Genomic DNA, 13,177 nt, shown 5'->3' with positions numbered 1-13,177 from the left:
AGAGATAACTGAGGCCCAGAGAAGTTAAGTGACTTGCCCAAAGTCACACAGCTGACATATGGCAGTGTCAGGATTAGAACCCATGACCAACAGTGGAGTTGGTAGAAGTGATCCCTGCCCACAAACAGCTTATGGTGTCTTACAATTACTGGCAGGGAATGTGTCCTCTAATTCTGCTGTATTGTACTCTCCCAAGTGTTTAGTACAGTGTTCTGCACAAAGTAAGTGCTCAATCAAGTCCACTGATTTATAAATAGAGGGGAGCTTGCAATTTGTAAACCTATCTTCAATCATCTATAATCAACCAATCGATCAATTGTATTTATTTAGCATCTGTATTGTACTCTCCCAAGTGCCGGCAACAGTGCTCTGCACATAGTAAGTGCTCAATAAATACCACTGATTGATTGATTCTAATCCTAACTCTGCCAAAGACCTGCTGTGTGACCTTGGCTAAGTCACTTAAATTCTCTGGGCCTCAGTCCCCCCTCCTCTGCAAAATGGGGATTCAATACCTGTTCTCCCCACTACCTAGATTGTGACTCCCTTGTGGGACCTGATTATCTTGTTATCTACCCCGGTGCTTACTGCTGTGCTTGACACAGAGCTTACTGTTGTGCTTGGCAAATGAATTATCTATGGTTGCCCCCACACTGCATTACAGTTTCCATTTTGCTTGTGTTCTCCCAAGTGCTTACTGTCTTTTATAGACAGTGATTGCTCAAGAAATATAGGTGATTGATTTTGTGTGCTTGAACTTACCACCTACCCACCCTCAATGGTGTCCCCTCATCCTGGTAATAGTAAATGTGGTATCTGTTAAGCACTTACTATGAGCCAGGCACTGTACGAAGGTGGTTACAAGCAAATCAGAGTAGACACAGTCTCTGTTCCACACGGGCCTCACGGTCTCAATCCCCACTTTACGGAAGGGGTAACCGAGGCACAGAGAAATTCAGTGACCTGCCCAAAGCCACATAGCAGGCAAGTGGCAGAGCTAGGATTAGACCCATGACCTTCTGACTCCCAGGCCTGTGCTCTTTCCTCTATGCCATCTAGACTGGAAGCTTGCTATGAGCAGGGAGGTGTCTGATAATTGTTATATTGTACTCTCCCAAGCACTTAGTACAGTGCTCAATAAATATGATTGTTTGATAGGCCACGCTGCTTCTGTCTTGGGAGTTGGTGAGCAGCAGTTCCATTCTTGGCCTTCATTGTTTTGTAAACTTTAACCATGGACCTGCTCAGCCTCCACCACTTTCAGACTGAAGAGTGCTTTAATCACTCACAACCACACACACACACACCTACCCACCTATACACGATTTCATACACCCACATTCACCTACTCTCACCTATTCCCACTCTCTCTTACCCACTCCCTCATTTTCTCTCCCATTCACACACACACACATACTGTCTTGGGCCTCAGACACAGAACCATTTTCAAATCTTGTCATGGAGTTGCCTTTGGAGGTTGTTCCTTGAGAAAAAGAAGAGGAACTCACAGTGGACTGAGTGCCAAGAGTAGGTGGGAGAAGGAAGAGGGAGAGCAGGGAATGGGAGAGAGGGAAGAAGAAGAGAAAGGAGAAGAGATGGAAAAGAAGAGGGGGAAAAAGTGAAAGAGAGGGGAAAGGAGGGGGACAGAGGGGAGAAAAAAGTGAAAGAGAGGAGAGGAGAGAGGGAGAAAAAAAGTGAAGGAGAAGGGAAAGGAGAGGGTAGAAAAAAGTGAAAGAGGGGAGAGGAGATGGGAGAGGGGAGAAAAAAGTGAAAGAAAGAAGAGGGGAGAGAGGGGAAAAAAGTGAAGGAGAAGGGAAAGGAGAGGTGAGAGAGGGGAGAAAAAAGTGAAAGACAGGGAAGACGGGGGAGAAGAAAAGTGAAAGAGGGGAGAGGAGAGAGCAGAGGTAGTGATGAGGTGGGTAAAAGACTGATAGCCTTTTCCTAACACATGGGGGATGTTAGGGTCTTCCACAGCCTTGACGGTGGGTTTTTGTGGAGTGTGGGCATGTGGATGAATATGAATGTGTGCACTTCAGGCTAGGGGACAGAAGTGAATCTGTGCCTTTCTTCGGTGGGTGAGGGTGAGCGAGGGTGGCTTTCTGTGGATGAGGTGTGAGGGCAGGCACGGTTGTGTGCTTGGGACAATCGATCAGTATCATTTACTGAGCGCCAATTGTGGGCAGAGCAGCGTACTAAGCGCTTGAGAGAGTACAATACAACTGAGTACATTCTATGTGTGCCTTTGTATGATAAGTGGGTGTTTGTGCCAAGGCTGTGGGTTGGGGACACATGTGCTGCCAGCTGAGCAGTGGGGGCCCAGTGGGTCAGCGTGTCTGCCGGGTCAGCGTGTGTCCATTTGTCTCTGTGGGAGCCAGAGGGGGTGCGAGTCTCAGAGGGGCCTCGGGCCGGGGTCAGGCCGGGGTCAGGGGGTAGGACGGGAGCAGGCAGGGCCAAGCAAGGGCAACCAGAGTGGCTCTGATTACAGTATGTGGCTCTGGTTACAATGGACTCCGGGACCAGGGCCTGGGCCTGCACCAGGGGATGGGGTTGGGGTGAGGGGTCTGCACAGGCTGCCGGACTGTGGGGCTGCAGGCTGAGAAACTGAGGGCTGGGAGACTGAGGGCTGGGAGGCAGGCTCCTCTCCCACACGGCAGCGCTTTGGCGGATGGCGGGGCTCAGAGTCAAGGAATCCTCTTCCACTGCAGGCTTGGTTTATTTTTCTTCACTAGCCAGCGCAGACAGCCAACCCCGCCGCACACCGGCTGGCCGGGCCCAGGGTCACAGCTGTTCCCAGCCGGGGGTCTCCGGCGGGGCTGGGGAGGGGCCGGGAGCGGCAGCTGCCGAGGCTGCCAGGGGCCAGGTCCACGATGCTGCCCCTGGCCCAGGTCTAGGCCTGAAGGCCCGGGGGGGGAAAACCTGGGGACCTGGGGCCGCACAGGCAGGCCGAGGCCTGGTCCACCCTACTGGGCATCTTGTTGGGATCAGATCCCTGAGCTACTGGGGCTACAGGGTCCTGCACTTCTCTGCTCCTGGGCGAGGGTATGTGTGTACACATACATGTAATAATAATAATGTTGGTATTTAAGCGCTTACTATGTGCAGAGCACTGTTCTAAGCACTGGGGTAGATACAGGGTAATCAGTTTGTCCCACATGGGGCTCACATTCTTAATCCTCATTTTACAGATGAGGTAACTGAGGCACAGAGAAGTTAAGTGACTTGCCCACAGTCACACAGTTGACAAGTGGTAGAGCTGGGCTATATATGCCTATATATACACATATGCACGTGTGTGTGAATGTGCTTGTTCATCTGGGTGTACGCATGTGTGCCTGTGATCTGCATGCGTGTTCATGTGTGTGCGCACGCGTATACGCACATTTATACATGTGTGTGGGTTATGAGTGTGTGTACACGTGCACACGTTTGGGGGGAGGAGGAGAGGGAGAGGCAGGGCAAGGCGTCTTCCTGAGGTTGTTTCTAAATTTATTGCTAATTCTCAGTTTTTTTTCCCCCCTTGAGGAACCACAGCCCAGTGAGGAAAATCTCCGGGAAGAAACTTTAAATTTAGAAACAATCCACGGGAAACCACGTCGCTCCTGGCTCCGGTACCAACACCTCACGTCCAGCTGCAGGCTGCGTCCCTTCCGGGGGCACCCCATCCCTCGCTCTTATATAATAATAATAATTATTGTGGTATTTGTTAAGTGCTTACTCTGTGCCAAGCACTATTTTAAGCACCAGGGTAGATACAAGGTAATCAGGTTGTCCCATATGGGGCTCACAGTCTTAATCCCCATTTTACAGATGAGGAAGTGAGGCACAGAGAAGTTAAGTGACTTGTCCAAGGTCACACAGCGAACAAGTGTTGCCACCCCCACTCCCATCCGCACCCCAACTCTGCCCCCACCCCACACCAGTGGGCCCCCTACCCCGCCAAGCCATCGTGGGCTTCGGGCCCCTCGCTCCCTTCCCTCCCCCACGACTCACCCCCCGCTCTCTGTGGGAACCGCAACAATAATAATTACGGTATTTGCTTACTATGAGCCAGGCATTATACTAAGCGCTGGGGTAAATTCAAGCAAATTGGGTTGGACACAGGCCCTGACCCACATGGGACTCAGTCTCGATTCCCATTTTGCAGATGAGGTAACAGGCACAGAGACTTGCCCAAGGTCACACAGCAGTCAAATGGAGGAGTAGGATTAGAACCCGTGACCTTCTGCCTCCCAGGCCTGTGCTCCAGCCACTACGCCATGCTGCTTCTCTATGAAAAGCAAAACTAAAACAACACTTCTGAGAAAGTGAACTTCGTATGTCAATGCGCGTGTTGGGGTATGTACTGTGTGTGTGAAGAAATGAGTGCAGGCGTGGTTGTGTGTGTTCGTGGGCCTGGCGACCCCCGTGGCGCTCTGGGGTTAAAGGTGACACCGAACCCAGACGAAAAGGCCGAAGAAGAGTTTTCCCAGGTCTGAGTCAGGGGCCTGTGGGTGGGAGTGGGATTTCAGGGCCGTTTATCCTTAAATGAAGACAGGGCAAAGCAGAATCAAAGCAATCATGCTAATTCCCAGCTATTGTTTTGGAGTCAACGGCGCAAGCCCTGTTTATGTAACAGGACCCAGACGGGCCCTGATCAGCCCACGCCTTCGTGAGTGTGAATGTGTGTGATTTTGTGTGTGTGCCTGTGTGTGCTGAAACGGGCGGGTGTGATCGTGCAGTCAGGAAAACGAGGTCACAGAAGGTGGTTCCGCCCCGCAGTGTGAATCACGGAGGAAAGGAGAACGGGAGTGAGAGGAATTCCCGGGAGATTGCAGGGAAGGAGAGAGACACAGGGAGAGGGAGAGAGGAATAGAGAGTGTCAGGGATAGAAAGAGAAGGTAGAGATAGAAGGATAAAGCGAGGGGGAGAGGGGGTTAGAGAGTGAGGAACTGAGAAGACAGAGATGAGGGATAGAGAAGGGGAGAAAGGGTTGGAGAGAGAGGGAGAGAGAGAAGGGAGAGAGAGACGGTGAGAGAGGATAGAGCTAGAGGGAGTGTTAGAGAGAGAGAGATAAAGATAGAGGTATAGAGGGGGAGAGAGGGATAGACAAAGAAGATAGAGATAGAGGGAGAGAGGTGGGAGAGAGAGAGAAGATACAGAGGGAGAGGGTGAGAGGGAGAGAGAGATAAAGGGGGGGAGAAAGGGATAGAGAGAGAAGATAGAGCTAAAGGGAGAGGGGGAGAAAGGGATAGAGAAAGAAGATAGAAATGGAAGGATAGAGGTGGGAGAGTGTTAGAGAGTGAGAGATAGAGAAGTTAGAGGTATATGGGGAGAGAGAGGGTTAGAGAGAGAAGATATGGGGGATAGGTGGGAGACAGGGATAAAGAGAGAATATAGAGGGGGGAGAGGAGGTTAGAGAGCAAGGGGATAAAGGGATAGAGGAGGTCAGAGACTGAGGAACTGAGAAAAAGATAAGAGAAATAGCGAGGGTGAGAAAGGGTTAGAGTGCAAGGGAGAGACAGAAGGTAGAGATAGAGAGAGGGTTAGAGAGCGAGGGATAGAATAAGAAGATAGGTGAGATAGAGAGCGACAGATAGAGAAGATAGCGGCATGAGGGAGAGAGGGTTTGAGAGAGAAGATGGAGATGGAGGTATAGAGAGGAGAGAGGGATAGAGAGAGAAAAGATAGAGATAGATGGAGAGAGGTGGGAGAGGGATAAAGAGAGAAGATAGAGATGGAGGGATAGAGGTGGAGGTATAGAGGGGGAGAGAGGGTTACAGAGAGAGGGATAGAGAAAGAAGATAGAGGGAGAGAGGGTTAGAGAGAGAGGGATAACGGGGGAGAGCAGGAGAGGGGACAGAGAGAGAGGAGAGAGAAAGGGATAGAGAGAAGACACAGAGGGAAGATGGAGAGAGAGGGATAGGAAAAGAAAGGAAAAGTTTTAAGGCGAGTTCCCAGCCTGAGCCCTCCCTTTGCCTCTGCCCCTCCTCCCCTCCCCATTCTCCCTACTCCTTCTCTCTGCTCTTCCCCCTCCCCACAGCACCTGTGCCTATTTTATTAATGATGTGTATGTCTTTGATTCTATTTATCTTCTTGGTATTGACGCCTGACTACTTGTTTTGTTGTCTGTCTCCCCCGTTTAGACCGGGAGCCCGTTGTTGGGCCGGGATGGTCTCTATCTGTTGCCGAATTGTACATTCCAAGCGCTTAGTTTACTGCTCTGCACATAGTAAGCGCTCAATAAATACGACTGAATTGAAACGACCAAGCTCTTGGCAGCGAGGACAGCAGGAGGCTAGCCTCTCCCCACGTTGGTCCCTTATCTCCGTTCACCTTTTCGGTCCAGGCCTCCCGGCCCCTAGCACATCCCTCCCCCGGACCGACTCCCTTCCTCCCCACCCCAACCTCCAACTTCTAATCCTTTCGCTTCATATAGTGAATAATTCACCTGCAGGGAAGCAGAGTTTTTTGCTCACCCCCAGACGCCCCCAGAAAGGCCAGTTCCTGAGAACAATGCAACAGACCAAAACTTTATATTCAAATTTCAAGGGTTTTGCTCTCCTTCTAGAAGTTGTTCCAGTCAACTGTTCATCATCCCCTCCATCCCCCAGCCCGCACGTATACCCTCCTCCCCCACCACCCCCGGACACATGCCTACACACACACACACACATACACTCCACCCCTCCAAAGCAGGGCCATGAGCAGGGCGTCCTCTGCTGGTGACCTGGATTCTTAAACTCGCTGTGGGCAGGGAATGCGTCTGTTTGTTGGATTATACTCTCCCAAGCGCTTAGTACAGTGCTCTGCACACAATAAGTGCTCACTAAATACGATTGAATGAACATCCAGACCCACCCCCCCCTACATTCACCTTTCTGGCCCCTCCTAAACTCACCTTTCCTCGGCCCAGACACTCCCCATCCCAGCCTTTCCGCAATTTCCTCACTATTAGGGTCGGGCTTGCAGCCCAGCTCTTCCCAGGGCGCGGACAAGGTTTTGAGTGCTCCCAGGCACCACTGAAAGATGCGGAGGGTCTCTGAGTGAGGTTGAAAAACCCCACGTCACTTTTTCCTACCCTATTAATAGTCATCCCTGGGGACGCCCCTAAAATCCAGCCCACTTCTAGTTCTGAACTCAAAATGCCTTCTCTGCAGCCCGGTCCAGGTCAGCCCAGCCCAGTCTGTCTTCTCTGCTTTCACAATGAGCCCTTCCCACCGGGAATACACAGGAGTGTGTGTGTTGGGGGAGGGGTGAAGATGTCAATTCCAGGTTATATACCCAGACTTTCTTTTCCTGACTGTTACATCTGGTGAAAATTTGAGCAAAATTCTCATTCTCTCTCCCTTTCCCTGCTTCCTTCCATTACACTTGCCACTCTACAGCCTGAAAAGATCATTCCTTTGGCAATGAAAGGTTTGGATTCTGGAGTTCACACAGAATTGAACTCACCCCTCACCACAGTGCCCTGCACCCAGAAGGTGCTCAAAAAATAATATTGATAGATTATAAAAAGAACAGCACAGAAATCTAGAATTCCACATAACCCAACTGTTTACCATAACTTCCTCCTTAATAATCTTCTTGATTCCCACCCACCCTACAGCAGGAACCACTTTTCTGAAAAAATAACACTCACCTCTTCCAAAAAAATCCTTCAGCGCTTCCCAGTTACCCTCTGTATCAAACAGAAACTCCTCCCCATTGACTTCAAAGCTCTCCATCTTTGACTTCTCCATTCCTGCTCTTTTCCAGAGCTACATTCCAGGGCCTACTCTTTGCTCCACCTAAATACAGATAACCATTCCCCACTCTCTATTCTCCTGCCCCTTTCTCCTGGCCTGGAGTGCCTAGCTCTCAGCTTCACCAAATCATCTCAATCAATTAATCAATCCTCTAGACTGTACGCTCCTTGTGATCAGGGAACATGTCTATCAGCTGTGTTGCACTGTACTCTTCCAAGCACCTAGTACAGTGCTCTTCACTCAGTAAATTCCTCCTCTAGACTGTGAACTTCCTGTGGGGAGGGAGCACGTCTACAAATTGTTATATTGTACTCCTCCAAACGTTTAGTTCAGTGCTCTACACACCATAAGTGCTCAATAAATATGATTGAGGGAATAAATATCCTTAATTGATTGAATCAAAAGTTTTTATTAATTCATTCAGTGGTTTAATCATATTTATTGAGCACTTAGTGTGCAGAGCACTGTACTAAGCACTTGGAATGTACAATTTGGCAAAAGATAAAGACAATCCCTGCCCAACAACGGGCTCATAGTCTAAACATGGGAGACAGTCAACAAAACAAAAAGACTTACTGTGTGCAGTGCACTGTCCTAAGCACTTGGGAAAGTTCTTCTTTAAATCCTTTATAAAAAAAACCACCTTTTACCAGAGCTTTCTCCGATTAACTTCTCCTTCTTCCCTCACACATATTGGTAGATCCTGTCTACCAACTCTACTGAATTATTCTCTCTCAAGTGCTTAGTTCAGTGCTCTGCACACAGTAAGCATTCAATAAGTACTGTTGATTGATTGATGAATTAATCGAAGCCCGTCACTGCAACCCACATCCACCTTCACATTGTATTCGTTTGTTCTTGTTTGATTCATCTAGTTGTGCTTGTTTCGCATGGGCTGGGAAAGTATCTACCAACTCTGATATACTGTGCTCTCTCCCAACGCTCAGTACTGTGCTGTGCACACTGAAAGCTCTTAATTGATCGACTGATTGGGGCTATGCTCAAGTTCTCTGAACTATAGCATATTTGGCAACGAATGTGCGCTTGTCTTCCCCAGTGGGTTGCAAGGTCCACGCTCAGGGGCTCAATAAATGCTACTGTCGAGCATGATAATAATAATAACGGCATTTGTTAAGCACTTACTATGTGCAAGGCACTGTTCTAAGCGCTGGGGAGGATACGAGGTGATCAGTTTGTCCCATGTGGGGCTCACAGTCTTAATGCCCATTTTACAGATGAGGTAAATGAGGCTCAGAGAAAATAAATAAAAAATAAATAAATGGTGGTATTTGTTAAGCGCTTACTATGTGCAAAACACTGTTCTAAGCGCTGGGGGTTACAGGGTGATCAGGTTGTCCCGCGTGGGGTTCACAGTTTTAATCCTCATTTTACAGATGAGGTAACTGAGGCACAGAGAAGTTAAGTGACTTGCCCAAAGTCACACAACTGATAAGCGGCAGAGCCGGGATTTGAACCCATGACCTCTGACTCTCCAGCCCGGGCTCTTTCCACTGAGCTTCTGCTGACTGTCAGTGGAGGATGGAAGGGAGCGGGATCCTTCTCTCTCCTCCCCTGCCAGGTGAGAGGGTTTCCCCTCCGCCCTCTCCCTTCCTGCTCCCATCCCATCCCATCCCATCCCATCCCATCCCATCCCGGCCTGCGCCGAGGTCCAGGTGGAATGTGTGATCCCATGCTGCCCCCACGTGATCAATCGGGGTGCTGCAGTCTGGGCAAACCGCAGCTGATTAGAGACCCTCAGCCCCCGCTCCAATCAATCAAACAATCAATCAATCAATCAATCGTATTTATTGAGTTCTCCCAGCGCGGTCGAGGAACTCTCTGCCTGCCCCCACGTGATCACTCGGGGTGCTGCAGTCTGTGCAAACCGCAGCTGATTAGAGGCCCTCAGCCCCCGCTCCAATCAATCAATCAATCAATCGTATTTATTGAGTTCTCCCAGCGCGGTCGAGGAACTCTCTGCCTGCCCTCGGCATGCTCATGCACGCTGGACTGAGCCTCCTCAATTCCTCTCCTACTATAACTTAATAAGCCATCGGGTAATAGCAATCAGTCAGTGATACTTATTGAGAATAATAATGTTGGTATTTGTTAAGCGCTTACTATGTGCAGAGCACTGTTCTAAGCGCTGAGGTAGATACAGGGTCGTTAGGTTGTCCACGTGAGGCTCACAATCCCCATTTGACAGATGAGGGAAGTGAGGCACAGAGACATGAAGTGACTTGCCCACAGTCACACAGCTGACAAGTGGCAGAGTTGGGATTCGAACCCATGACCTCTGACTCCCAAGCCCGGGCTCTTTCCACTGAGTCAAGCTGCATGGTGCAGTGCATAGAGCACGGATCTGGGAGTAAGAAGGTTTGGGTTCTTATCCTGGCTCTGCTATTTGTCTGCTGGGTGACTTTGGGCAAGTCACTTCACTTCTCTGTGCCTCAGATATTTCATCTGTAAAATGGGGATGGAGTCTGTGAGCTCCAGGTGGGACAGGGACTATGTCCAATCTAATTTGCTTGCCTCCACTCCGGCGCTTAGGACAATGCCTGGCACATAGTAATTGCTTAACAAATGTCATAATTATTATTACTATTTATTGTTATTATTATTAAGGACCTCAGCATGGCTGCTGAAATGCTTGGACCCCACCATGCCAAGCCTCCTCACCTCCTTTTCCACTGCAACTGAATGAACCATCTGGTAATCAAAAGCAATCAATCAGTGGTATTTATTGAGTACTTGCGTGCAGAGCACTGTACTAAGCGCTTGGGAGAGTACACTACAACATAGTTGGCAGAAATGTTCCCTGCCCACATCGAATTTCAGCCCGGTCTCCCTTCATGCTCTGGCCTCGCCAGCCAGGCAGAATGAATTGTCTTCCTTCCCCACTGCCTAGGTCTCCTGTTCCCCAGCATGCAAGATCGCTGCTCCAACGGTGCTGCCTCCCCAGAACTCGCCCCGGCTCCCCTCCGTGCCATGGAGCAGACCCCAACCTGCCCTGCTTTGCACCTCCCCAGCGGGAAATGGAACCGACCCCTGCAGTGGGAGGCCTCTGATAACCTCCTGAAAACCAATAGCAGCTGTAGCTGTTGCTCGGAGGAACCTGAAATGAGGGAAGCACTATGGCCCAATGGTTAGAACACGGGCCTGAGAGTCAAAGGATCTGGGTTCTAATTCAGCCTCCGGCACTTGTCTGAAACCAACAGCTGGAAAGGGGGAATAAGGAAGCAAGAAGCACTGAACAGGAAAGAGGAAAGGGAAACAATGAAACAGGAAATGGAAAGGGGAAAGAGAGGAGAAACACAGGAAAGGAAATACCTTGGAAAGCTGGATAAACTAAGTGTGTGTGTGTTTGTGTGTGCTTGTGTGTGTGTCCTGCCCTCTGACCTTGACTTCAGCTGGACAGAGCTGAGGCCACGATCTGTCCCCTGTTCCAAGTCCAGCCAGCTCAACTCCAGGACCCAAGAGTTGGGCATGGGTGGTCCCCAGGTGAATCTCCTCAGTTCCCATTCCAGGACACACTTCCCTGCTTCCCAGATCATTTTTCTAAAAAAGTTGTTCTGTGCACATCTCCCCACTCTTCAAAAATCTCCCTTCTTCCCTCCCTGACAGCCATCTTCAAATGTTCACTCTCCAGTGGCTTCTTCCCCACTGCTTTCAAACATGCCCTTGTATCCCCTATCCTAAAAAAAAGTCCTCCCTCGATCCCATGGCTCCCTCCAGTTATCACCACATCTCCCTGCTACCATTTCTGTCCAAACTTCTTGAGCAACTTGTCTCACCCATTGCTTCCATTAGTCAACTGTATTGAGCGCTTGTGTGCGGAGCACTTTACTAAGCACTTGGGAGAGAATAATATAATAAAGTCGGTAGACATGTTCCCTGCCCAGAATGAGCTTGAGGTCTTGAGGGAGGTACAGACATTCAAATAAATAAATTACGGGTATGTACCAAAGTGCTGTGGGGCTGAGGGAGGGGTGAATAAAGTGTGCAAATCCAAGTGCAGAGGCGACACAGAATGGAATAGGAGAAGAAGAAATGAGGATTTAGTTTGGGAAGGCTTCATGGAGGAGATATACTTTTAATAAGGCTTTGAAGGTGGAGAGAATGATCATCTGTCGGTTATGAAGAGGGACGTTGTCCAAGTCCAGAGGCAGGATGTGAGCGTGAGGTAGGTGGGGTGATAGACGAGATCAAGGTACAGTGAATAGGTTGGCATTAGAGGAGTGAAATGGGTGGTCTGGATTTGCACATTCCAAGCGCTTAGTACAGTGCTCTGCACATAGTAAGCGCTCAATAAATACTATTGAATGAATGAATGAATGAATGAATGAATGAACAGGAAATCAGGGAGGTAAGTTGGGGGTGTGAGGTGATTGATGGCTTTAAAGTCAAAGGTAAGGAGTTTCTATTTGATGCAAAGGTGGATTGGCAACCACTGGAGGCTCTTGAGGAGTAGGGAAACACAGACTGAAAGTTTTTGTAGAAGTATGATCTGGGTAACAGAGTGAAATATGCACTGGAGTGAGGAAAGACAGGCAGGAAGCTGATGCAGTAATCAAGGTGGGAGAGGATAAGGGCTTGGATTAAAGTGGTAGCAGGTTGGATAGGAAGGAAAGGGGAGATTTTAGTGATGTGTCGAAGGTAGAACCAATAGGATTTGGTGACACATTGAATATATGCACTGAGTGAGAGAGAGGAGTTGAGGATAAAGCCAAGGTTATGGGTTTGTGAAACAGGGAGGATGGTGGTACTGTCTACAGTGATGAGAAAGTCAGGGGGAGGACAGGGTTTGAGTGGGAAGGTCTTTCCTTGACCCTCTCCAATCTGGCTTCAGTCCCCTTCATTCTGTGGACACTGCCCTCTCTAAGGACACCGGTAATCTCTTTCTTGCCAAATCCAATGGCCTCTAATCCATCTGAATCCATCCCGACCTCTTGGCTCCCTTTTGATACTGTGGACCACCCCTTTCTCTTGGAAACACTGTCTAACCGTGGCTTCACTGAGACTGTCCTTTCCTAGTTATCTTCCTTTGTCTTTGGTCACTCCTTCTCAGTGTCTTTTGCGGGCTCCTGCTCTGCTTCCCCTCCTTTGACATTGGGACTCCCTCGAAGATCAGATCTGGATCCCCTTCTAGTCTCTATCTCCGCTATCTTTCTCTATCTATCCAACTCCCTTGAAGAATTAGCAAAATAAAAACAATGACGATAATGACGGTTTCTGTTAAGCGCTTACTCTGGGCCAGCATTGTATTTAATCCTGGGGTAGATACAAAATCATCCAATCAGGTAGTGTCCCTCACCCACTTGGGGCTCACAGTCTAAATAGGAGGCAGAATAGGTATTGAATCCTCATTTCACAGGCGGGGAAACTGAGGCACAGAGAAGTTAAGTGACTTGCAGTGTGTCCTAGTGGAAATTGCGTGTGCCTGTGAGTCAGAA

General features: G+C 49.2%; 1 long non-coding RNA gene across 1 annotated transcript in view; it reads right to left on the bottom strand.

The window, feature by feature from the left end:
* LOC120638521 overlaps positions 1–7,816 on the bottom strand; it is a 36,027-nt gene extending 28,211 nt beyond the window's left edge. Inside the window, exon 1 of the long non-coding RNA XR_005660214.1 lies at positions 7,619–7,816. This is a non-coding gene — a long non-coding RNA (uncharacterized LOC120638521). The remainder of the gene's footprint in view (positions 1–7,618) is intronic.
* Between the last annotated feature and the right edge of the window lie 5,361 nt (positions 7,817–13,177).

The sequence above is a fragment of the Ornithorhynchus anatinus genome, chromosome 7, assembly GCF_004115215.2.
Source record: "Ornithorhynchus anatinus isolate Pmale09 chromosome 7, mOrnAna1.pri.v4, whole genome shotgun sequence".
NCBI lineage: Eukaryota > Metazoa > Chordata > Mammalia > Monotremata > Ornithorhynchidae > Ornithorhynchus > Ornithorhynchus anatinus.
This window is presented reverse-complemented; position numbering and strand designations above follow the sequence as displayed.